Source organism: Vulpes lagopus, chromosome 13 (genome assembly GCF_018345385.1).
Source record: "Vulpes lagopus strain Blue_001 chromosome 13, ASM1834538v1, whole genome shotgun sequence".
Classification (NCBI taxonomy): Eukaryota; Metazoa; Chordata; class Mammalia; order Carnivora; family Canidae; genus Vulpes; species Vulpes lagopus.
In genome coordinates, this window is record NC_054836.1 from 32,480,250 (window position 1) to 32,508,103 (window position 27,854).

The 27,854-nt window shown below is 34.6% G+C and overlaps 1 protein-coding gene and 1 long non-coding RNA gene across 7 annotated transcripts in view; one reads left to right on the forward strand and one right to left on the reverse strand.

The window, feature by feature from the left end:
- The window catches only part of HDAC9 (histone deacetylase 9), a 927,702-nt gene that overhangs the window by 329,316 nt on the left and 570,532 nt on the right, over positions 1–27,854 (forward strand). The gene's annotated exons all lie outside the window — the stretch shown is intronic.
- Positions 1–27,854, reverse strand: part of LOC121474762 — a 90,253-nt gene that overhangs the window by 57,642 nt on the left and 4,757 nt on the right. For all 3 annotated transcript variants that reach the window (XR_005983518.1, XR_005983516.1, XR_005983517.1), the window contains exon 2: positions 12,278–12,319. This is a non-coding gene — a long non-coding RNA (uncharacterized LOC121474762). The remainder of the gene's footprint in view (positions 1–12,277; positions 12,320–27,854) is intronic.

Genomic DNA, 27,854 nt, shown 5'->3' on the forward strand with positions numbered 1-27,854 from the left:
AATTGTGTACATTTACAAGGAGGAAAGGCATTTGCCATCACATTTGGAGACTATCTAGCACAAGGTATAAATATATCCTTGAACAGAATGAGAAAACTGCTTAATTGGGGTGCCTGGCTGGCTCAGTCAGTAGAACATGCCACTCTTAACCTTAGGATGGTGAGTTCAAGCCCCACATTGGGCATTGAGACTACCAAAATAATTAAGGAATTAATTTTTTAAAAACTCCTTAATTATAAAGCTCTTTTCAATACATATTACTTATAAATATGTTGTAATTTTGTATTCACTCTTAATCTTGCAATGCGAGTTTGTCATTCCTTGATCTTCCATATTATTGATCTTTAATGTAACAATAAACAGTTGTATTTCTCACCCAAGTCAGACAATTCCCAAATGTTCACTGTTATTCACTTGACAATCTACTGAGTTCTTTTTTATAACATCCTGTTCATCATGGTGTGGTGAAAAGAAATTGGAAGTAGATGGATTTGGGCTCAAATACCATACATTTGTCTGTGTACATTTTGGCCTGCTATTTTAAATTGTTTGGGTCTTATTTTCCTCATTTGTGTAATGAGAATAATTGTGTCTACCTCATCAGATTGGTATGAAGATTAAGTAGTTATATAAATTATGTAACAGTCACTAAGACAGATTTTCCCTTTCCCTACTTTCCATCAGTATAGTTATTAAATTTCCTGTATAGAAATTGTTTTTGAATATTTTGAGGAGATAGGGCCTTCCTTCAGTTTGAATTTGGTTATTTCAGTCACATTTTATAATAGCAAGAGTAGTAACATTCTTCCTTTAAATATTTGGATGGAAAAATAAGTAGAAAAATATAAAATTATGTATAAATTTCTGAATTTTTTGCTTTATATGATTGCTGATATATAGTGTTCATATAAAAATTTCATTTTTTATTATTTTTTATTTTTTATTTTTTTTTTAAATTTCATTTTTTAAAGTTGTTTTTCTTATCCTGTATATTTACAACATTCCTTAGAAATGGAAGGCATTTAGCACTATTTCTATTCTGCCTTTATAGATATTACATAATTATATGACCTTTACAACAAGATCATCAAAAAAATCTAAGGGATATAGTTCCCCATTAACCTTTAGTAGCTAAATGAAACATATTTTATGATCATATAATTGTGTATTCAGATTACATGGTACTCATGTGACAAAAATCTGTGGGTTGTCTAGAAAAGATATGTGAAAGTAATTTTATTACTTTTCTTTTTTTTTTCTTTTTGTTGTCAAACACCCTTTAGAAAGTTAAACCTTTGCTTTTAGTAAAATTACTTGGACATGAATCCGTAGACAACTTGCAGAATTGTGTTCAAGTAGATTTAAAATTGTTTTAAGTGCAAAATTAACAAAATTGTTTCAGAAATTTCTTTAAGCAAATTTAGAAATATTTGTAAAATGACAGTTTGCATCTGAGATGTATGCCAACTCAGTTGTGAAAGCTGCATAAGAGCTAAGATTATTCAGTAGGTATTTATTTGATTGACCATGAAAGAGAAAAACACAGCTGAAGGTGCATGACATATTTCTCCATTCACAGCTGAGTGGAAAGGTACCACGTGTTGGGGAGAGACCTGCTTTCTGATAAAGCTTGTCAGCTAAATTGAATTTTGTGTTTTCAAAACATCAGAGTAGATGATCTCTGTGACATATTTTAACATCAAAATAATTCTTACTCATGGCTCCAAAGGAGAATCTTCCTTTTTCAGTCACTACTAAATTTTCAGTGCTTTTGCAGGAAGCAGAAAGTGCCATGGGGAGTTGTGATTCTGGAGACTTAACAATTAAATACCCAATATACATTATATCTATAGAAAATATTGAAAGAAAGTTTTTCCCTGGCAAGCTTCATCACAGTTTGCGCTCTTTCTGGAATAAACTGTAAGTCTCTTCAATACTATCTTTGTGATTGTATGTATGTAGATGGAATCATCATGTCATATAACAGGTCCATTTTGTAGTTAGGTAATTATATCCCTTTGTAATGAATTTAAGTCAACTTGCCTTCTACCAAACCAGCATGTATTTTTCAACTTAGATAAGAGAAATACTTTTTTTATTCTGGACACTAATTGTTAGCTCTCAGTAGGGAATAGATCCCATATATATTAGTGCAGTGATATATGGATACACATTTGTAGACCTGAAGACTCATTATTTTCATTTGACTTTTGGTATTAACACATGTATAATACTTCTTATGAATAAGTCAGGTATAATTATGAGCCACATGTAACTAAATCAGGTAGAGTAATTTCAGGGGATGGATTGGTATGCATCAAGAGCTTTAGAAGAGAAATGTCAATATTTTGTACTTATTATTTTTTGTTTCTGGGAACCTCTGAAGGCAGCTGCTGTGCAAAAGTCATTTGTCACTCTCCAAGTGAGTTTCCATATCAGTGGCAGCATTTACACAAATGCTAATACCGTTTTTAAATGTTAGTGAGAAGCATAGGATCTGAATGTTTTACTAACATATAATGACAATGACACTTAATATCAAATAGCAAATTTTTAATCCAAGGATAGCTATATAATTAACGATTCAATTGTTGCAAATTATTTACAAACATTAAGGGCATTGGGTTACCATTTTAGACCATAATTTATTTGACATGGGAACACACTGAAAGGAAATGTGAATTTTTCATTCATCATCTTCAAAGAGTATAAAATGAATACCTCAGGCTTATAATAACCAAAAAGTTTAGTCACACTCATATACACAATCTTGGGATTGCTTTTATTTACCACTCTCATCCTTATTTCAAGGCTAGTTGTATACTTTATGAATCCACAAATGATTGCCTTTATTGAAAGGTTTGTGTTATTCAAGATGACTTGTAAAGTTTACTCAATCTTCCCTAGCAAGGGAAACAGGAAATTCCAGAGAACACTAGACTCAGCAAACCTATAAAATCTGAGAAAGCAGACCATTATTTCTGGAGACATTTCACATAACACTTTGGGAAGCAATGACTAATTAGTTTTTGGTCTTAACAATAGCACTTTCAGAGGCTTTTTTTTTCCCCCTTTTCCTTTTATAGCTTTCATATTAGGAGAAGAAGGAATGTTGCTCTGAATGATGAAATATTGGCAACGTATGCACTTGCTTCTCTGTAGGAGCTCAACTCTTTGATCCTTAAAATTACCTGCATTGCCTGGCTGGCATTAACCGGCTGGAGAGTAACAACCAATTGTTGCGGGCACGACAACTTCCTGATATGCTTTGCCTCTAATAACTATTTCAAATTGAAGGCTCTGTTCTATTCCTAAATTCTTTTTGTAGTAAGGTAAGCCCTTAAAGGGACATAGGTGCTTGGTTATGCCTGGAGCCTCATCTTTTCCATGGCAGCACCTTGCCTAACCACCCACCTGCCAGTGAATATTTCGTTATTAGCAGAGTTAAAACTTATCCTGAGTTCTCTAAGTGTAAATATTTGCATGTTAAATCTCCTTTTCTCCTTTCTTCTTTCCTCCCTTTCCTTCGTTATCTTTTCAAGCATCATTCATTCATTCTTTCATTTTAGAATTTCACTTTTCCTACATCTGTCTTAACTCCAGCAGCCTTCCTTGACTGTTTTTTCTGCCTATTCCACAACCAGTTTAACCTGTCACTGACTCCTGGTAGCTCCAGTTCTTCTGTAATCCTGCTGATCCTGGCCTGTACTATGGCTCTTGGATTATTGTAATAGTCTTCTCATTGATCTTGCTTCTGCTCCAAATTCCATGGCCTCCAGCAGGCCCTCGTTGATTCTAAAACCAGCAGCAGCCCCAGTGAGCTTTTAGAAGTCATACTATGCCTCACCTTTGCTTAGAACTCTCGAGTAGTTTCTCATCTTTCTTGGAGTAAAAACAGAAATGCTTCCCAGGACCTCTAAGAATCTGCTCTTCCCTCACTCTCATTCATCTACTGCCACTCATTCCTCCCACTCTGACCTCTATGCTGTATTGTCAACATGCCAAGCATACTCCAAATTTGGTGCTTTTATACTTGCTGCTCCTCCTCGTTAAATACATAGATCATCTCTCCCAGATATCTGCATTAATCTTCAGATCTATGCTTAGTTGTTGCCTTATCAGAGAGGCTGTTCCTGACCACTCTGTATAAAATAACAATCCTGCACCTCAGCCCAACCCACCTCACATTCCCTTTCCCTTTACCCTACTTTCTTCACAGCTCTTATCACCAACCAGCAGGGTATGTCTTTAGTTGTTTGTAGTCTCTTGCCCCTCATTAAAACATAAACTTCATAGAGGCAGAGAGTTTATTTTTTTAAAGATTTTATTTATTTATTCATGACAGACACACAGAGAGAGGCAGAAACATAGGTAGAGGGAGAAGCAGGCTCCCTGTGGGGAGCCTGATGTGGGACTTGATCCCAGGACTTCAGGATCATGCCCTGAGCCAAAGACAGACACTCCACTATGCCACCAGGTGCCCCAAGGCAGAGACCTTATTTTGGAATTGCTATACCCCCATACCCGCATGCCTAGAGTAATGCCTGCCATGGAGTAGGGATTCAGTAAATACTTCCTATTTGTTGAATGAAAAAAAAAAGTAATAAAGTAACATGAATTTATTTGTCTGCTTTCTGCTTTCTATCTTTGCTTTGTCTTATGTCTCCCACTACCACCTCCTTAATTCAGGCAAGTGTTTATGCCTCAGGAATATTTTTTTTCTCTTTAGTTACAAATATGCTACCCATCCTTTCATTCATATAAAAAAGTTACTTTCCATTGGATGCTGGTGCTTGTTTTTGTGTTCTCAACTGCAGATAGCCCGTGAAAGTTTGATTGTGTGTGCGCACGAATGTGTGTATGTGTATGTATTTAAACTTGTCTTTATGGTGTGATGTTTGCAATAAAAATGCAAAAAGGGAGATACAGACCACATCTTTGATATAATTTTCCCATGCTGTTGCAGGTAATGCAAAAATTAATGCAAATACAAACTTGTAGAGGCAGAAACTCAGAATTTCTCTGCACCAAATCATGGAAACTCCTATGCTGTATAGATACATTTCCTATTGAGTCTAAGAGCTGACATCAAATGTAAACTCTTCTCAGTAGACTAGATTACTCCTTAGATTATGTTTTCACTATTAATGGAAATGTTGAAAGAATTATTTCAGTTGCATTCAAGTAAAATTACCTAAGAGACTACCATAAAATAACATTGATAATTTATGAATACTTACGGGGTGTTAGGAATTCTTTTTATTTAAATATTTATTTATTTTTTTTGGGGGGGAGGGAGGGGCAGAAGAGAGGGAGAGAGGACCTCAAGTAGTCTTTATGCCCAGTGCAGAGCCCAGTGTGGGGCGCAATCTCATGATGTTGAGATCAAGACCGGAGCCCAAATCAAGAGTCAGATGTCAACTGGCTGAGCCACCTTGGTACCCCAATAATTCTAATAGATATTTGATACATTAGTTCATTTAAAACTTGAATTTGTAACAGTTCTATAATCTAAAGAATATCATTCTTATTTTACATCCTTATTTCAGTTTTAGGAAATTGAGGCTTCCAAGTGATCAGTTGTAAAAACAAAAACCAAAAACCATAGGGCGAGCTATGCCAAAGCTAGAAGTTGATCAAGTCTGAATTAATTAATTAATTAATTTTAAGATTTTATTTATTTATTCATGAGAGACACACAGAGAGAGAGAGGCAGATATATGGGCAGAGGGAGAAGTAGGCTCTCTGCAGGGAGCTCGATACGGGACTCTGCCCCAGTACCCTGAGATCATGACCTGAGCCAAAGGCTGACATTTAACAATTGAGCCACCCAGGTGCCCCGACCCAGTCTGAATTTAAAGCTTATACTTATCCTCCTAAACTGGTGTTTCTCCAACTTGTAGATAACAGCCTACACTAATGAAAAATTTTAAATTATGATTACTTGCACACATACATATAATTGAAACTTAAGCTTCATTACATAATAACTTCGCCATATGTAGTACACTGTGATATGTTCTATTCTGCTCTAGCCTAGCCTAACCTTGCCTCCCCATGACATACCTATCTTCTTTTCTCTCCTCTCTTCTTCTCCCCTCCTCTCCCTCCACCCTGCTCCTTTCCTGTCCACCCCCCCCCCATAGCATCATGTCCCACAATCCACTGTTTGGTTTTATGGTGCACACACTATTTTAGAAACTGCTTCTATATACATGAAGTACTGTGGATACAAACTGCAATAAAATTAGAACTTAAGGAACCTACAAAAAGGGATGAAATTAATTAATGATTAGATATAGTGATCACACACAATAATATATTAAATGTCAAAGTCTTTGACTTTGTTACTTCTCTGAGGTCACAGAAGTGAGAGCAATCCTTGGATACCTTCTCTTATATTTTCTTTTTTTTTTTTTTCTAAACTTTTTTTTTATTTTTTTATTTATTTATGATAGTCACAGAGAGAGAGAGAGAGAGGCAGAGACACAGGCAGAGGGAGAAGCAGGCTCCATGCACCGGGAGCCCGACGTGGGATTCGATCCCGGGTCTCCAGGATCGCGCCCTGGGCCAAAGGCAGGCGCCAAACCGCTGCGCCACCCAGGGATCCCTCTCTTATATTTTCAAGAGCCCCAAGGGCCATGAGAATTAGAGAATTGACTTCCATGATATGGTCAAACCATGCAATTTTACCATTTATTTCTCTCTAGTCTATGACACCAATTTTGATACGTAATCAAAAGCTGCCATGCTTTAATTTTATAGGTATTTTTAAAACATAAGCACTATATCCCTAGTAACACTGTGAACTCCAAATCAAGGAAAGACCAAATAAGATAGTAGCTATGATAGGGCTTTGAAAACAGAAGGCTTAAATACATATAATAAATCCTTGATGATGTATATATTGTTGCTGCCAATATTACTATTAATCCTTTATACCCCTATAATGACTTAAAAAATAAACATTATAAAGCTGCTTGCTGGGGTGCCTGGGTGGCTCAGTCCATTGTCAGCCTTTGGCTCAGGTCATGATCCCCAGGGTCCTGAATGGAGCCCTGTGTCCAGCTTCCTGCCCAGTGGGGAGTCTTTTTGTCCCTCTTCCTCTGCCCCTTACTCATTCTCTCTCTCAAATAAATAAAATCCTTAAAAAAAAAACGGCTTGCTGTATTCAAGAATGGAGTTATGTACTGATTTTGATACTGTACAGTACTTGCAATTCTGAGTATGACTGTGAATTATATATCTCTTTATCCTTCAGCATTGATTTATCTATTATGAGAAAATCATTCAGTCAGTGTATTCAACAAACATTTATTGAGAACTTAGCATATATAGAAAGAACACTGTGCTGAAAGAACACCATTGCCTACAACATAAAGTGAGAATTCTATAGTGTGTCCTTTTTACCTCTTCATCCTCACCTCCTACATAGTCCTCCTCACATTCTTTGTGGGCAAATGCTATTTGAAGGGTCCTGAGTAAAATATGCATCCATGCCTTCTTGCTGTTTGTACCCACTGCCAGCTCCCTTATCTATTCCTCTGTTGAGGAGAATCATGTCATTGTGTAGCCATTATACTTAATCTGTTTTTCTGATAGATTGTGAAGTCTCATGAGGACATATATTTTAACTTATTTACCTTTGGATTTCCGGAGCCTAGTGTGAGGCTTTGCATATGGCAGGTGCTCAGTAAAGCTAAATTGATGAATGGAGAAACATTTGTGAAAATTGACATAGGTTTTCCATCCCAAGCCTGGTGATGCAAGCTATCCCCAGTCTCTCAGATTTGGGGCCTTTGTTAAAGCATTCTAACGTACTTCTGTTTGCATCTTCACCTGGAACCAGGAATAATGCTTCTTTCCACCAACTGAACACTGAGGATTATGTTGGAAATTTGAATGTTCAATTTGTGTGCTTGAAACATCTGGAAAGAAGGATTATGTTATGCACAGGATCAAAACGTATGGTTATATAGACTATATAAACTACAATTAAATAATATATGTACTATACTAATTAGTACTAATAATAGTTATTATATGCTATTAATACCATACTAATAATACTATTATATTGTGTGTAATAGTACTAATAGTAATAAATGCACAATACTTCTATTGATGACTCTTATTTTTCTGAAGATATTGAAATGATATTAAAAAAGTAGATTTGGGATCCCTGGGTGGCGCAGCGGTTTGGCGCCTGCCTTTGGCCCAGGGCGCGATCCCGGAGACCCCGGATCGAATCCCACGTCGGGCTCCCGGTGCATTGAGCCTGCTTCTCCCTCTGCCTGTGTCTCTGCCTCTCTCTCTCTCTCTCTCTCTCTCTCTGTGACTATAATAAATAATAAATAAAAAAAAAATAAAAAAGTAGATTTTATAGGATCTGTTATTGCTAAAGTCTTAAGTGTTCTTATTCATTGAAAAATTTAATTGAATTAGAAAGTAGAATTTCTACTTCTCCTCAAATAAAATTGTGTAAAGACTATTTTTTGGTCACCTGTTTCAAATGATTTGGAAAGTAGTCTTAATGGGAAAAATCTACAGTTGTTGATAGTTGGTATAATCCTACTAGGAACTCCTATGAATAATAGTATGGTAAGTGGGGAAAAGTTCCATTCATTTTTCATTAAAAAATTCATATGTGGTTATTTTGTTTTCACACTAATTTCAAGATAGATATTTAGGAATTCATCTGTCTTAATGATTTTAAATTGTGGAATTGTCATGTGGGACTCTTCTTGGTGCCTCACATATACAACAAATATTTCATTTAAATTCTGTGCAAGGAAAAGAATGTAAAACATTTAACATCTGCTAAGAGTGGTTGTATCTTTTAAAGTTGTAAATTCAGTAGATTATGTTTTGATAAAAATTTTACATTTGCCAAATGAGGCTTTATTTTTTTGAGGCTTTATTTTAATATATAATTTATAGCTCCAGATTATCTTGTGTTAGCAGTACCCATAATGAAATGTAGATGATGGTGTAGCATTGTTTATTTATTGAGGAAAGACAGGATGGGTAAAGGATAGATTTGATATGACAGAAATAATAAGCATGCTGGTCTTGAAGTTCAGACTCTGGTTCATATCATTTATTGATGAACAAATCTAACTATACTAATCACTTACATACATATCATTTGCTAATGATTCTCTTTAGGGTGAGGCTAATGTGAGGCCAGAGGGATTTCTAAGGCACTCTTGCAGTGAGACTGTAGGTTTTATTTACTAGCTTAAAACTCTGTAAATCTCCTTCTAGCACTGGCAATCCATATCAAGTTTTTTGAGCTGATTTTAATTAAAATTGATTTTAGACTTAGTTTCACTTCATCTGAAGCTAAAATGATCTGTGGAAAGTAGCCTTTTATGTGTGAGAGTAAAAGAAGAATTTTAAAAGAGTGTATGGTTAGTGTGTGTGGTATGTGTGCATGTTTATATATGTATAATATATTCAAGAACCTTGAAATAAAGCCTGCCAAAAATATCATACGGCTTTTTTGTTACTGTAGTTTGTTTGAGCTCTAGCCAGAGAAACTTCAGCCAACCAAAGTCAGACTCTCGGAATCACCAATATATACCTATGCGACCATGGACAAGTCAGTTCTTGGAGTCTCTGTGTGCTCATCTGTAATCTGTTTTTTTTTTTTTAAATTTCTACCACCAAAATATGTGCTTCAGAAGGCATAAAGAAAAAGATAGCAAAAAAAAAAAAGGGAAAAAGATTGCAAACTTCACATGTTGTAGAAAGATAATACATATAGCACATATATTAGATGCTGGATAAATATGCATCATAAATATAGAAAGTGTTCCTATAGATCACCAAACTCAGTATTAGCATGGACAGGGAATACACAAACATAATTCAGAGAAGAAATTCAATGACCAATAAACATGTGACATATGTTTAGGAAAAAAAATTAATATGTTACTTTTGTTCATCCCGAAGCATTGGTAGAACTTTTTGGAAGTTTGGTGTCACTCAGTGTTGGTAATGGTATCAAGAACTGGGCATTCAAATATGTTATTGGAACATTTTGGGGGCCAACTTATTATTTCAAAACTTCAAATATGATACTTTTTTTGCAATCAATTGAACTTTGTAGAATTAATTATGGTATGGAAATATTTACACATTTGTTCATATTCATGCATAAAGGCTTTTTATTTATATTCACAAAGCAGATGGAGAAGGGTTAAATTATGATATATCTATCATTAGAATGGTATAGAGATGTATATCTAGACATGGAAAGGTCTAAGACATTGCAAAAGTGAAAATAAATTATATGCTATATATATATGCTGTGTGTGTGTGTGTATATGTGTGTGTGTCTGGAAGGATACACAGCAAAACTCTTAATAGTTGTTAGTCCTGGGATATTGAGTTACTTATACTTTTTATTCCCTAAACTTCTAAATTGCTTTAACTTTATGAGACTAAACTTTTAATAGTATTTTTAAACCAACAGAAGTTCTAAATTATCCCTGCCTACATCACAGAAAAGTTAAGCTCTAAGGGAATCAGTGAGAGCAAAAATTACTTTTGAATACTGCAGCTACCACACATAAAGTGTGTGCATGCATGCTATTACTTCATCCTTAGTATCTGGACTTATGTACAATGGTACATCTATATGTAATTTTGGATGAGTTTAAATAGCCCCATTTAACAATCAGTTAATTTATTCTGCATGGCTCATTATTGGATCTGTTGTTTTTGAATAAAGCTAAATATTTCTCTTCTGGTAATCCCAGAGAATTAAAATTAAATTAATTAAAATGGAAAGGATGCCACAAACAGGAGCTTTTACTCTCTCCATCTCTCATTCTGTCTCTTTCTCTGTGGCTCTGTTTCTTCCATTCTATCTTTTTCTTCATCTCCTCTCTCATTTTCATAAACTCTAAAAATAGTTTTATATAAATACTGAAAGCAAATTATAGTTTGACTTCTTCATAGTAATGTTAAACTTAGAAATGCTTAAAATTGATTAAATCAATGCAACGAATTAAACCCTAACTGGCTGTCAATCTTACTGTAATCTTTCATTTATTCAAAGACTCAAATTCTTTTGTCTTTCTCATTTCTACTTTATCAGGTTCCCAGCAGCCTCTACACCAAAAATGATGCTATGCCCACTACTACCTTCCTCTTTTCTTTTCTATGAATCCCTGGGCATTTCTTGGTCCAAGAAATTGAGAGGTCCTACCCTTCATTACTACTGTTTTCTCACTGACAAGGAGACCAATTGAGAAATCAGTTTTGTCGGTTGAGACCAGCATTTAAACACAGGATTGAAGGTATCAGAGTGCACACAACACATAGTAAGAAAAATAGCACTTATAAAACTTTCGATCAATTCCCTCCAGCTCTGTCTCTGTTTCTCTCAGAATGCTGGTTAATTCTCTAAGCCTAACGATTATGGCAAACATAGGTTTGACAGACATGACAAAATGTATAAAACTCTGTAATTTACATAATTACGTGATCCTTTTTCTCACTGCAGTCTCATATGGATCTTTTGTGAGCCTTGATCATCTTATATTTAAATACTGTCTATCGTGAAAGCTGCTTGAGCTTCAGTCTTCCTGATTAATGTTTTTTAAGTCAATTCAATGTGTTAGGTGAAAGGAGATTTTGCTTTTGGTTCCAACTTTACTGTTCTTTGCTCTTAGAGATGCTGGCAGCAGGTCAGTGAATTTCTCTGGACCTCATTCCTTCATCTATAGAATGGATATAGTGATATCAAATCTTCGTAAAAGCTGGAGGAGTAACCAAGATCATGACTCAAGTCGTTTCAAGATTTAACATTTATATATCTAAGACCATATCATTCTATTGCTCATAGCAACATCATAGGCTCTTTCATGTCCACTGCTATGTAGATATCCAGTCTTTTTTGTTAAAAAATGTATTACATCACATACACCCATATCATCTGTCAGCTCTTATTGTAATATTTTACTTGGGCATTTGTCATTTGTCTTTCTCTCCATTTTGTGTTTACCTTTATATTTTATGTGTTTTTAATATTTTGGCACTTATTTGGCAATGCAAAATATTAAAATTTTAAATACATATATTTAGAAGGATTTTAAAGTATTCAAATGTACACATATATGCACATGTAAATCTGTATTTTTTCCACATAGTGGTATGACACTTACTTGGAAATAATATGTTGTGATTTATCTCAGCTTTACTTTTACAATTGCATAATATAAGTTGCAAATTACCTTACATTCCCAAGAAATTTTTCAATATTCACCTGTTTTGAGGTGAAGATCTCAGGAGACTTCATTGTAGAAACCTGAAATAAAAGAAGGCAGATTATATAAAGGTTCCGTTCTTCCATCCATCTTCTACCAAGAGAGGAACTTACACAGTTAGAAGAGCTATAAAGACACAGAGGGGAAGTTAATTTTCATAAGTTTTCAATTCAGAGTCTCTGCAAAGTGAGAGAAAACTAAAGATGATAGATGACCACCAATGATTATGTTAACGTACATTGATATTATACACAGGATTTCTTTCCCATCAGCATTTAGCATTTTCTACGCCTGTATTAGCTATGGGGATTGGATGAGAAGAAGTGTATTTTTTTTTTCTGTGCCACGCTTATCCCTCTTAGCAGATACATTAGTTCATGTAGCCTTAACCTTCACATTGATACTTGTAAATAAGAAATTGAGGTAGTAGAAAAAGCCAGGTACACATTTTTTCCCTCCAATTGCTAGCCTATTTTCCAGAACTGAGGCTTGTACTTTTTGTTATCATGGCACATCATCCTCCCTGCCCTCCTGTCCCTACTTTGTCTAGTGTATTCCTGTGTTCACTTTCATCTCCATTAGGGGGCCCACAATCAGTTGAATATCGTGAATTTTCAATGGAAACATAAGAGCCTGCATTAGCTGAAACAGTATAATTTTCAGAGTAATCCAAACTAAACTATGTCTGTAATAGGTTTTATCCTTTTGAGTGCAAGTAGCTGACACCATACTGTCACTTTGCATTATCTATTTATAATTCTCTATGCTGTAGTACCATGGGACATCTGTATTTTTTCCTTCTTTCTAGAGTTTTCAGTGGTTGTATAGTCAAGACAGTTACTGGTTAATTAGCAGCTGGTTTGTCCACATCCCCAGAGGCTGCTTCACTTCCAACCCAGCCACAAAAGTACAGCTTCAAACTAGAGAAGATGACTTTGATGTGGGACTAATATGATTCACGAGGGGCACATTTGGGGATTCAGCTACAGTGTAAGCCCCAGGCACTCAGACTGATGGTTGATTGAGTCCTTATATCTGAATTGTTCTCCTCAACCAACACAACTCAATGGGAGGCCCTCATTTGCTAGGGTACTACAGATAGAAACAGAGTTCACAGCAGTCCCTGCCCTGATACAAATTCGCTTTCATAGAAATGAGATAGATTATCAGTAATCACTGATTAGGTGGGGTTGGTAAAGTCCTACTTCACCTAAAGTGGTTTATTGACTTGAGATTTTTTTCTGGAAGAAACTCCTCTTATTGCATTTGATTATAAATTTTCAGAGAGACAAGGTAAGTTACATCCTAGTGTTAATTTTATGTGCTAGATATTAGGGAAAAATTTCTTCCAGTTTCATTGAGAAATAATTGACATACATCATTGAGTAAATTTAAGGTGGTACAGCATGATGATTTGATTTACATATACAGTGAAATAATCACCACAATAGGTTTAGTTAATATCCATCAGCTCACATAGATAGAATAAAAAGAAAAAGAAAAAAAAACTTTCCTTGTGACAAGAACTGTTAGGATTTACTCTCTTAACAACTTTCCTGTATATTGTGCAGCAGTGTTAACTTTTGCCATCCTGTTGTACATTATATCCCTAGTACTTGTCTTCTATCTTGAAAATTGTACCTTCTGACCACCTTCATCTACCTTTTGACCCTTGCCCCCTGCTTATGACAACCACAAATCTGATATCTTTTTTCTGTGAATTTGGTGGATGGTTTGTTAAGATTCCAAATTAAGTGAGATCATATGGAGTTTGTCTTCCTGTGTTTGACATTTCATTTACCAGAATGCCTTCAAGGTCCATTCATGTTGTTGCACATGGTAGGATTTCATCATTTTTTATGGCTGAATAATATTTCATGGTATGTATATACTACAACTTCTTTTTCCATTTATCCATTAATGGACACTTAAGTTTCCATGTTTTGGCTACTGTAAATAATGCTGCTATGAAATGGGGGTACAGATATCTCTTCAAGTTAGTGTTTTTGTTTCGTTTGGTTGTATTTTCAGGCGTGGAAGTGCTAGATCATATGATAGTTCTATTTTTAATTTTTTGAGGAACCTTTATACTGTTTTTTGGCTGTGTCAATTTAGAATCCCACCAGCACTGCACAAAACTACCCTTTTCTCCATATCCATATCAGCATGTGCTATCTCTTGTCTTTTTGATGATTGCTATACTAATAGTTGTTACATGATTTCTCAGTATGGTTTAAATTTGCATTTCTCTAATGATTTGTGATATTGCACATCTTTTTATGCACCTGTTGGTTGTTCATAGGTCTTCTTTCGGGATATATGTTTAGGTCCTTTGCTCACTTTTTAATTTATTTTTTGTTTTATTTCTTTTTTTTGCTACTGACTTGTGTTCTTTTTTTAAAAAAAAAGATTTTATTTATTTACTCATGAGACACACAGGGAGAGAGAGAGAGAGAGGAAGAGACACAGGCAGAGGGAGAAGCAGGCTCCATGCAGGGAGCCCAACGTGGGACTTGATCCCAGGTCTCCAGGATCATGCCCTGGGCCAAAGGCAGACGCCCAACTGCTGAGCCACCCGGGCTGCCCTTGTGTTAGTTTTTTTATGCATTTTGGATACTGTCTATCAGATACATGGTCTGCAAACATTTTCTTCTCATTCCATAGGTTCTGTTTTCACTTTGTTGATGGTTTCTGATGCTGTGCAGAAGCTTTTTAGTTTGCTATAGTCCCATTTGTTTTTTATTTTGTTCTCGTGCTTTAGGTGTGATTCCTAAGAAATCTGTTACCAAGACTCATGTCAAGGTGCTTTTTTGCTATGTTTTCTTCTAGGACTTTCATGGTTTCAGGTCTTACCTTTAAGTCTTTAATCCATCTTGAGTTAACTTTTGTGAGTGGTGTAAGTGAGGAGGAAGGAGTTCAGTTTCATTCTTTTACATATAATTTTCCCAGCACCATTTATTGAAGAGATTGTCCTTTCTCCCATTGAGAATTCTTCACTCCTTTGTCAAGTATTAGTTGAATGTATAGGTTTATTTCTGGACTCTCAATTTATTCCCTTGTTTTGTTTGTCTGTTTTTATATCATACTATATAAATTACTATAGGTTTATGGTATAGCTTGAAATCAGGAAATGAAAAAAATCAGGAAATGTGATGCTTTCTGCTTTGATCTTCTTTTTCAGGATTTCTTTGGTATTTTGTGGTTTCATATATATTTCAGAACTGTTTTTTCTATATCTGTAAAAGAATGCCATTGGAAACTTGTTAGGAGGGATCCCTGGGTGGCGCAGCGGTTTGGCGCCTGCCTTTGGCCCAGGGCGCGATCCTGGAGACCCGGGATCAAATCCCACATCAGGCTCCCGGTGCATGGAGCCTGCTTCTCCCTCCGCCTGTGTCTCTGCCTCTCTCTCTCTCTCTGTGACTATCATAAATAAATAAAAAAAATAAAAAATAAAAAAAAAAAAAAAAAAAAAAAAAAAAGGAAACTTGTTAGGAATTGCATTGAATCTGTAGATGGCTTTTGGTAGAATTGACATTTTAACAATATTAATCCTTCCAATCCATATATACTGGATATATTTTATTTGTGTGTTTTGTGTGTGTGTGTGTGTGTGTGTGTGTGTGTGTGTCTTTTAAAATTTTCTTTTGTCAATGTCATGTGGTTTTAGAGTATAGATTTTTCACTTCTTTGGTTAAATTTATTCCTAAGTATTTTATTGTTTTGGATGTGTTCTAAATGGGATCATTTTCTTCATATCCTTTTCAGAAATTTAGTTGTTGATGTGTAGAAATACTTCTGATTTTTGTATGTTACTTTTGTATCCTACAACTTTACTGGATTCACTGATTAGTTCTAACAGTTTTTTGTTGAATCCATAGGATTTCCTATATATATAATCATGTTATCAGCAAATAGAGGCAATTTTACTTCTTCCCTTCTAATTCTGATACCTTTTATTTCTTTTTCTTGCCTGATTGTTTCAGCTAGGACTTCCAGTTTTATGTTAAATAGAACTGGTGAAATGAGGGATTCTTGTCTTGTTTTAGATCTTTTTTTCTTTAAATACATCAGTCTTGGGAATCCCTGGGGGGCTAAGTGGTTTAGCACTTGCCTTTGGCCCAGGGCATGATCCTGGAGTCCCAGGATCGAGTCCTGTGTTGGGTTCCCTGCGTATGGGGCCTGCTTCTCCCTCTGCCTGCGTCTCTGCCTCTCTCTCCCTCTCTCTGTGTATCTCATGAATAAGTAAATAAAATCTTAAAAAAATAATAAAAAAAAATAAAAAATAAATGCATCAGTCTTGTCTTTTTTAAAACTGAAATATAATTAACAAACAATGTTAGTTTCAGTACTGGCCTAGCACAGTATAGTTTAAGCAATATATGAATTGAAAACATTGTGGGGTGGAGTTGTACAATATAATTCTACAATTCTATACATTGCTCACTGTTCATCAGGATAAGTGTTACTGATCTTAAGGGAAAAGAAATGTTGGGAAATATCAGGAAGGGAGACAGAACATAAAGACTCCTAACCCGGGGAAACGAACTAGGGGTGGTGGAAGGGGAGGAGGGCGGGTGTTGGAGGGGAATGGGTGACGGGCACTGAGGTGGACACTTGACGGGATGAGCACTGGGTATTTTTCTGTATGTTGGTAAATTGAACACCAATAAAAATTAATTAAAAAAAAAAGGGGAAAACTTTCAATCTTTCACCATTGAGTATGGTATTAGCTATAGGTGTAATATATATGACCTTTATTATGTTGAGATATGTTACTTTCATGCTTAATTTTTTGAGTGTTTTTATCACAGATGGATGTTGAATTGTGTCAAAAGCTGTTTGTGTCCATTAAATGATTACATAATTCTTTTCTTTCATTCTATTAATGTGACATATCATATTAATTTGTGTAAGTTCGAATCATCTTTGTATCCCAGGAGTAAATCTTATTAATTATGGTTGATGATCCTGTAGTTTTCTTGTTCTATCTATGAGTTTGGGAGAATTCCCTCCTTTTCAATTTTTTGGGATAGTTTGAGGAGGATTTGTGTTAATTCATCTTTAAATGTTTGGTAAAATATATGCCAGTGAAGCCATCTGGTCCTGGGCTTTTCTTTACTGGGAGGTATTTGGCTACTGATTCAATCTCCTAACTAGCAACTGATCTATTAAGATTGTTTATTTCTTCTTGATTAAATGTTTCTAAGAATTGGTTCGTTTCTCCTAGGTTATCTAGTTTTTTGGCATATAGTTATTTTTATTAGTCTCTAATAATCCATTGTACTTCTGTATCAGTTCTGTGTCTCCATTTTCATTTATAATTTTGTTGATTTGGATCCTTTCTCTCTTTTTTATAGCTAGTCTAGCTAAGGGTTTCTAAATTTTGTTTATCTCTTCAAAAAACCAACTCTTAGTTTGTTAAAATTTTCTACTGTTTTTTCTGTTCTCCATTTCTGTTCTAGCATTTCATATTTTTTTTTCTTCTGCTAACTTTGGGCTCAGTTTTTCTTTTTCTACTTTCCTAAAATATGGAATTAGGTTATTTGTGATTTTTCTTGCTTCTTCATGTTGGTATTATTTCCTGTGACTTTCCCTCTTAGAACTGCTTTTGCTGCATCTCACAAGTTCTGGTGTGTTGTGTTTCCATTTTCATTTGTCTCAAGAAAGTTTTTTATTAGGGAAAATTATTTTGTAATTTAGTGTAACTGTATTTTCCCTGACATAAAATTAAGCTGAAGAAGACCAATTGAAGAAGTCTCACCTTCCTCATAAAACCAGATTGAAAACTAGTTTGGCACAGGGAACATACACATAGACATCAAAGAAGGGAAGAGAGCTAAATAAGTGGGAAATAAGCACTAATATTATTGAAATAATTTTTTAAAGTCTTGGCTTATCAGGTGCTAGTTATGATTCATTTTTAAAAACAAATAATTTAAGTAACGTCAACACCCAACATAGGACTCAAACCCATGACCCCAAGACCAAGAATTGCATACTCCTCTGACTGAGCCAGTCAGGCACCCCAAAAACATGTTATTTTTTACAAATAGTCAGGAGCTCTCTGTGTATTTAAAACCAGTGTTTAATGTCTGTGTTAATTAGCAGAGCACCATCCTTCATGTATAAAATAGAACTGAGGAACTAAAAATGCTTTGGATGACAACAGAAACAAGTCTGCATTTATATGCACACGCATAAACACATACATGCAAATACCATGAAGGTGTGGTGCTCTGCTAATTTACACAGACATTAAACACTGGTTTTAAATACACAGAGAGCTCCTGACTATTTATAAAAAAATAACATGTTTTTGGGGTGCCTGACTGGCTCAGGAACTAAAAATGCTTTGGATGACAATAAAAACAAGTTTGCATTTATATGCACATGCATAAACACATACATGCAAATACCATGATTTGTATATGTATATATGTATATATCTGTCCAGCAAGAGGAGAAAAGAAAGACTTCATTCAGGCTATTGCAGCTACTACTAATGAAGATGATGATTTATTATCAACAGCAGTAATGAAATAAGTCTCTGAGTAGATGCCTCAATATATTTTCCACATACTGAGTGGCATATCTTGTAACTAAAAGGGGAAAACTAGATCATTATATTTTATCCTCTGAACACGGTGTATTTCATACTTATTTTAGTATTTAAATTGCTATTTCCAAATATATTCACTTTTTAAGGATATGGAATGAGATGATGATATCATAGATACACTGGTTGTCAGTGTATGTATTATAGCAAGCAAGAGGTTGCATTCAACATATCAATGATACAAGAATTCATAGCTGCAGAAAAATAAATTTTGCATTTTATTAAGATAATAATCATATCATGGCAACAGATTATGTATCTAATCAACTCTAATCAGCTTTCACTAATCATAGAAAGTAACATTAGTTCTATTAGCTCAAATCACAACTGTAAGTAATAATATAAATTCAATTACATTAAGTTACTTTATCATTTTTGTTGAATACTTCCTTGTTTTCCCTTGGAATATATTTTGAATGAATTGTGTAATTTGTATATTTACATTTTGTTCTATATGATGGTCTTAATTGACTTTACATATTGAGAAGTTGCCCATTTTCTGCTGACTGCATAATTGCTGTGACTATATTGTCATGGTATATGTAATGACAAAATATATAGGACTGGATAGCTTCTATAACTGCTTTAGATTGCACATGCCATCATTGAAAATGGAAGTACCTGTGATAATATGAGTTGAGGTTCACAGAGCTTTCTGAGCCTTTTTTAATGAAAATTTAAACAGAATACTGTTCATCACTGCCAGCGATTGTTTTCAGTGTATTATAAGCAGGCCTCTCTATTCTTAAATGCCTGGAGGTGAGCTGTTTACAGATGGCTAGAAATGAAGGTATTATTTTGAAACTGCAGCTTTTCTGAATCAAATACTCCTTTTATGCATGGATAGTTAAATGGGTGAAAAGATAGTTGACAGTAATATTTAGAAATATCCTGAAAATGGTCTGACCTTTTCATTAGATGCTGTAAATACAAGCAGAGAATAAAAAGAAGATTTTAATTTAACCTTTTGCACAAAAATCTGCTCATAAATCAGACACATCTTGGATATGTGCATGAGCTACTGATGGCATAGCGGCTCATTTGCTCCTTAAAGAGTAAAATTTGAGCACAAGGAAAGAAAACCTTTCTCTGGAACAAGTAAGCTCTATTTAAAAAGTGTAGGTCTCTATTTAAAGAGTAGGACTGGCAAGGGCCTCTGTCATCTGGCCAGCCAAGAGGATAATATGCAGAGACATTTAAATTCAGTGGGACAAACACTACCCTTTGTTGGCTCCCACACTCTCAGACACATACACAGAGCTTCCACTAAAGTTAGAGAACTGTATCTAATTTGGAATTCAGAAGATTGCCAAAAATAAATAGTTTATTGTTATATTCAGATTTTATTCATGGTTTTCTAGGTTGTTGTATATGACATCACTGCTCTGAAGCCAGCCATTCATCAGCATTGGTCACTATTCTTTCATATGCTGAGGTGGAGGATAGGTTTTAATAAAGAAATAAAAAAGAATGTGTTTAGTATAAATTTGGCAAACCTTAAAAAAAGAAACAGGTTAAAGGTACAATTTGGAGTCAGATCTTCTCCTTTTATCTGGCCTCCATATAAAATGTATTGCAATATATTATGAGTAAATTAAAAAAAAACAACAAAAGCTCCCTCTTTGCCTCTACTGCTGCATCTTGTAGAAGGCACTTAATATGGTTTTTAAACTTCTTGCTCTGCATTTATAAATGTGCTTCTCTGTGTGTGTGATGTGCATATTTTCCTTCAAGATGCTTTTTAAAAATTATGTGAAATATTAAAGGCAGCCTTATATGTAGAAAGCTATAATGTGCTCAATTTAACAGTTGCATCTTATCCATATGATTAACCTTTCTCCTAATATTGAATATTAAGTCTGTCTTCAATTTTTCTCTGTATTTCAAAAAGATTGCCTCAGTGAATAGTTGTGTACTTATTAACTAGTTAATATTTATGACCATATGAGCTTTACATTTCTCTTAAAAGTTTTGAATGTTTAAATAAATGTTGAATTCCCAGGTTGATAGATTCTTTCTTGCAACCCTAAAATTAATATAGTGTTATTGATGTATTTAAAAAATGGAAATGTTTATTGGCCCTAGTGTATCTATGGCAAAATTAACCTTTCAAAAAATCCAAATCTAGATACGAGTCAGTGGTATGAAAATAAAAATAGGAGAGAGTTCACAGTGATTTGTGATGAAATGTATTGACACCTAAAATAATCATTATGTGCAGATATATTTCATGTTGATTATTTTAATGTTCCTATATTTTACAGAAACATTTATATAAATTATGGTCTGTAATATAACCCTGTGTGTGTGTTTTTACTGGATTTTTGTTTTTAGAAGTAAAAATAAATACTAATAATGTTATGCCATTTATAAAACAGAAGAGATTAAGGTGTGTTGAACTTGAGGCTCCTGGGTGGCTAAGTCAGTTATGCATCCAACTCTTGATTTTAGCTCAGGTCATGATCTCATGGTCGGGGGAATAGAGCCCTGTGTCAGGCTCTACGATCACTGCAGTCTGCTTGAATTTCTCTTCCTCTGCCCCTCACCCTGCCCATACTACCCTCTCTGTCTCTCTCTCTGTCTCTGTCTCTCAAATTAATAAATATTTTTTTTAAAAAAGTTGTGTTGAACTTAATCATTGTAGAATTGTTTGTTCTATTAGTCCATTTAAGGGAAAAAAAAGAAATACAGTTATGTCTACTACTCATTTTACTCATTTATAGCCTAGAATTTGGATTACATCAGAGTAGTGATCTTACCCATGCAAATTTAAATGATAAAGTTAGCATTGTTTTCAGGAATAGGAGATGTGTCTTCCTATATAGACCTTATAAACTATAATTAACAATCAAAATGGAATATTGTAGCAAGAACTTTATTAATCATTATATGCATCTAGTAAGACTACCATAAATTTTATACAATTCACAAGTTTGATTTTTTAGAAGTCTCTATTGACTCCTATCGTGTACATATTTCTAGTACAATATAAATTTGGAAGAACACAACTAGAGCATATCCAAAGGAAAGTAATGAAATTGCGGAGGGTTCTGAAATCATGTCATAGAAAGAACTGTAGGAGGATTTGGTGTTATTTGTCCCATAATAAAGAAGCAATTATAACAGTTACAAACTTTTTCAAGGGTATTCATATGGAAAATAAGCTAAATTTATTCTGTCTAGTTACATAAAGCATAACTTAGGCCAATGAGTAGATGTTGAAAGGGAAACAAATTTCACTTGTAGTCTAATCCTTATGGATATTTTCAGCTTATACAAATAATGAATATTTATTGTGCAAATGAAAGAAAGTACTAAAATAAAAGTGTCACTTTTGATACTACCACCAAGAAATAGTTTGGTGTATTTTCTTACAAGACTTTTTATATTCACCATTGTATTCAAATGGTGAAATATGAGTGTTCATATTTAGACACTCAAATATGAGTGTTCCTTATTAGATTTCTACCAGCTATTAGGCTGAAGAAAAGGAAGATATTATTTCATGGCAAATTGAGCACTTATAAAACTCTCTTCCACTCAAATATTCTTACTTAATTTTTTTTTTTTTTTTTTTTTTTTGCTGGTATGTTGGTTTTAATTGACAAAAGAAAAAACTACAACGCCAATGGCTTGGACTGACAGTAGCTTTGGGCGGGGTACAAGGGGAATATTTTTCTTTTGTAATACATCCTTTTGGTTATTTTCCTTCTTAGTGTTCTGTTAATTTTTGGATGCAATTTAGAAAGTACTCTTAAAAATATAAAATATGAATAATATAATACAAATATGCAAAGTTTGGAAAAGATGCAGGATTTTATTAACATGCTGAGATGATGTTGGAAAAATGTTTGAACAACAAAGCTCCTGCAATTTTGGTAGAATTTAGCCTGCAGTCAGAGGGAACCAGCAAGATTTGTGGCATGGTTGATGCTTAAAACAATTGAGGGGTGGGGAGAATAATTTGTATGTCAGAGAAGTAAGAAAACACTTGGGAAATTTGATTAAGCCCTAAAAAATATTTTGGCAAAACTGAAGAATATTTTGGCAAAACAAAAGGAACTCACATTTTTTGCTGATACAGTTAAGCTCAAAATAGTTTATATTTAATCTGAATGTATTCATTCATACCCTACGACTCAGCATCAGTGCTTTAGATCATACTCAATAGAAATGTGTGCACCAAAATGTGTTTATCGAAAATACATGTACAGAAGAACGTTTATAACAGTTCTATTAATAATAGCCCAGAAGTGGAAATAAAACAGTGTTCTTCAAAATTAGATAAATTGTGATACATGCATATAACAGAATATCATACAGTAATGAAAGTGAAAGAACTATTTTTTTTTTAAGATTTTATTTGTTTACTCCTGTGAGACACACAGAGAGGAGGCATAGACACAGAAGGAAAAGCAGGCTCTGTGAGGGAGCCTGAGGCAGGACTTAGTCCCCAGACCCAAGGATCACTTCCTGAGCTGAAGGCAGACGCTCAACTGCTGAGCCACCCAGGCATCCCAGTGAATGCACTATTATTACATAAAACAATATCAGTGAACCTCACAAATGTAATGTTGAAAGAAAGAAGTGAGACGCAAAGTGCCTAGTATATGATTTAATTTTTATTAGAGTTAAAAAACAGGCAAACCCAACCTATAGTGTTGAAGTCTATATAATAGTTGCTTAGAAATGGTTAGCAACAGAGAGAAACATGAGAAGAGGTGCTGTGGTTTTCAAAATGTTTTATTTCTTTTTCTGGTTGGTTTCTTGTGTGTGTTTACTTTGTGTTAATTCACCAAGATCTACACCTATGATTTGCTCGCTTTTCGGTATATATGTAGCATTAGAATAAAAGAGTTTTTATTTAAAGAAGCTTCACTACCCCCTTTCCCCCCCCAACACAATATTTAATTTACTCTCTGCCCATCATAAGAAGCAGCTCAGAGTTGTAAGTATAACTAAATTTTTATTAAACATATATTAAAATCAACTTATATTTAACTTTGAGAATTTGAGAAAAGATCCTCCACTTTCACTCCTCCCCGCACCAATGTATTGTAAAATTTAAGTTTACTAATGCCTCTGGTATCTCAGATAATGAAAGTCTCTAGTTTATACTTCCAATATATCCAGTACATACTTTTTATATATGTTTCAGCTATCATTCTGTTGGAGCCAATTTCCATCGCCTTCAATATTTTTAATTGGAAATTCAAAATTCCAGTTTGCTGACTGGAAGTACTAAAATGTATTTACCACTTCCTTAATTTGGGGGAATTTAAGTTGTTTGCAGTTGAGGAAATACTTTTTAACAAAGATGTTAACAAATGAAACAAGTATCTCAAGAGTATGGTCCTTTGTTGGAAACATTCAAGCTGATGCTAGTAGAGAAGTAACCAGAGTCAGACTGCCACTCCAGTGCCTGACAGATAGTAGGCTTTTCAAAGGGATCTGTGGAATGAATGAATCTACTGTGTTTGGAAGTCTTTCCAACTCTCATTGCCTAGGTTATGTGAGGAGGCAGTCAACAAGAATATTGTTAAATGTTCACTAACTGAGGCTATTAGTGTATGATGGTATCTGATTCTAATAATTACATCCACATCTGTGATTCCTGGTTCAGGTGCTGACCTGATATTTATTCATCAACTTTGCCATTGTTTTAAAGATGGAAGATCAGCACCATTAATATTGCTAGGAGTCTTTGCTTTTTGCAAATTGTAGGTAAAATATCTCCAAAAATGGCTTTGTTTTGGTGACAAAGGAATATTTAACAGAGCTTGTACACTTTATTTTTATTCTTCACTACTCTGGCACAGTGCTAGTTATAGGGTAGACACTTTTAGTAACTTCCTGGAATGATCCAAGTATTTTCTAAGACTGACCTATGATTCCATCATTATCATTCTTCACTTAACCATGTGTAAATAAATTTAAGACTTTAAGAAGTGCTTTATTATTTCAAGAGTTCTCTTTTTCTTATTGAACACAGAGATCTGAATTTGAATTGTACATCCATTGTTTCTTCACATTTATACCATAACTAATATTATTTAGTATGAAAATTTTGTCCTATGCTTATTTTCTTTATGTTTTTGAGAAGAGGCAGAGCTCCAGAGATTATGATTGGTCAGTTTCTTTCTTTCTTTCTTTTTTTTAAGATTTGTTGATTTGAGAGAGACAGCAAGTGCACGCATGCAATTGTGCAGGGTGTGAGGGGGAAGGGAGAGAATCTTCAAGAAGACCCCCCACTGAGTGTGGTGCCCAACTTGGGGCTCAGGCCCATGACCCACGAGATCATGACCTGAGCAGAAACCAAGAGTCAGAGTCTCAACCAACTGAACCACCCAGGTACCTCATGCTTAGTCAGTTTCTTAATCAGAAGGAAAGGAGAGACTTGATCATATATCTCATATATTTCCCCTATGAGTGCAATACATTAAGACCTATAAAATAAAGGGAAAGTATCAAGAAGGGGAAACAAAGCAGTAGAGGTTACATGTAATTTGTGTTTCCATGTGGATATATATTAATATATGGATTTATATATACATGTATATGTGTATGTTTGTATGCATACACAGATATTCATAAATAATAGGGCAGACCAGCTGATCAGGACTACAGGTTGTACAAATCCCACATCTGGAATTTCTAAACACAACACATCCTCTGTTTCCCCATTATTTGTAGCCACTGATTTATCTGGAGATAGAAGTACTTCCTGAAAAAAACATGCTTGCCCTACGGCTCTATTGGCATATTTGGAAAACTGTGTGATATGGGGTGGTTTAGACAACAGAAGGCAAATTTTAGGAGGAACTTTGCAACCCCAAGGAAAGAATTCACTGAAGGGAAGAAGTCTGATTCAGTGACATGGGAGCAGAGGGAAGTGAAGCCTTGGGAAGAACTGTGTGTTTGAGAATAGCATGGTGGTTTCACTGAATCCACCCCAATCTGGCAATGCTTATGGGTATAGATGCAGACCCAGGGCGTTAAGGTTTGTGTGGAACCTAAAAGAGATGTGGCACAAAAGTATTATGTGTAAAGTAATTTTGCTGTGGGATCTATCTGAAGTATGGAGTCAGCATCTGCTTTATTAATCAGTAGCCTTGAGATGTTAGGGTGGTGTGAGGGCTGTGGAGCAAGTTATCAAGTTACAGGACAGAGGCCAGCAGCAGATTGAGGAGGGGTGTGGCCAGAGCACCAAGCAGTGACCTGAGTCCTGGGCTATGCCATGGTAGTAACACAAGCATGGAGTTTTGTGCAGCAATCTTTCAAGAGCAAGAAGAGGCCAAAATGAGCACTTAGAATATGGCTAAAGTATGAAGTAGAAGTGGCAGTAGGAACATTTACCAATATAAATCTATAAAAGTGATACTCCTAGAAAACAACCAGAAATATCAAAAGTGAATCTCAGAAGCTGATGCTGAGGCCCATGTGATTCAGTTGGGGCTGACAAGCTAGAGTTTGGGCTAGATTTGTCCAGAGAACTTTGTGTGAAACCACAGCTAGGTAGGCCTGCCATTTACACATAGAGAACATGTGAGTAACAGCTTATAAGCAGTATCAATATGTAATATAAATTTGGACATGCATATTGTAACACTCCACCAGAGAAAGCTAATAAAGAGTTACCCTTGTTTCCCAATGCAAGTTAAACATGATTTTACTCTTTTTATTACTATGATACTTTCTACAACATAAATTATAAAGTGCTCATTGAATAAATTTATATCTTCTTATCAGAATCTTCCTTAGGAATGTCTCTATTCATAAGTTCTGGTAAAAAAATTGCTTTTTTTATGTCTGCTGTGTCAAAAGACTGGAATTTGCAGTTTATCTTTTCTTTCACTGAAGATAGTCATCTGCTTCTTATTTCTTACAGATTTCTCACACTGGACTATTTCTGATAATGATAACCTATTTTTAGGTATAATAATGATGAAAGCACTAAGATCCAGCATCAGCATTGACACAAAGGGGAATATGTATTAATCCTGGAGATAAAATTCATTTGGTTAATCAGATCATAAGTATACCTTATAGATTCCTGCAGGCACATAGTGGTCTAATACAGTAATAGGTAAATATTTTTCTCCTTGACTATCAAATCTACAGAATTGGTATCAGCTTCCTGGAGTATTATGTTAAGAAAGAGGCTGAGGCTTGGTGACAAGGAATCGGGAATGCTTTTCTGGGAGTGCTAACCTAGCGGCTGGGAGATTGTGGCTTCCCATATATTTGGCTATGCATTTGCCAGTTTTGGTCAAAAGCTTTCCTTAACTGATAAGTTTAACTGGTTCACTGTCACTATGTAGAATAATTATTTTTTGTTGTATTTTCCATAGTTTTACACAGTTTAAGTAAATGTCAGTTATTGTATGCAGGAAGCAGGAAATAAATTATGAGCATGTATGAATAAGATTCAATTTAAATGGTATACTTGTGCAAGCAGCCTATATATGAAAACCAAAATTACACTTAGACTGCCTACAAGGAAGAGGAAAGGGATTCTGAAACTTAAGTATGTGGAGAAATTGTTCCTTTTTAATAGAATTGCAGAAATATTTAGCAAATACAGAGATATTATCAGAATTAGCTTATGCACTAAAAGCCTCATAATCCAACATGAAAGCATACATATTATTCAGAAACTGTATTTGCTTAAATTAGTAATTATGGAATTACTAAAATTTTCTGAACTGGTAATTATAAAATAATTAAAACCAATTCAGATATAGCAAAAAAATTATCTAGGACATGTCTACTTATTAGTCTTATAAAAATGCTGGAGATTTACAAAATTAGAGATTTTAAAAAAAAGTTTTGATCTCAAAAAACACCTCTGAATTCATAAGGTGATGGATGAATTGCAGTTCTTCTTGGGCAATGTAATTAACCTTCTAATTTTAGGTAGGTCACTATGATTTTGAGATTAAAGCTTTAGAAAATTTTAT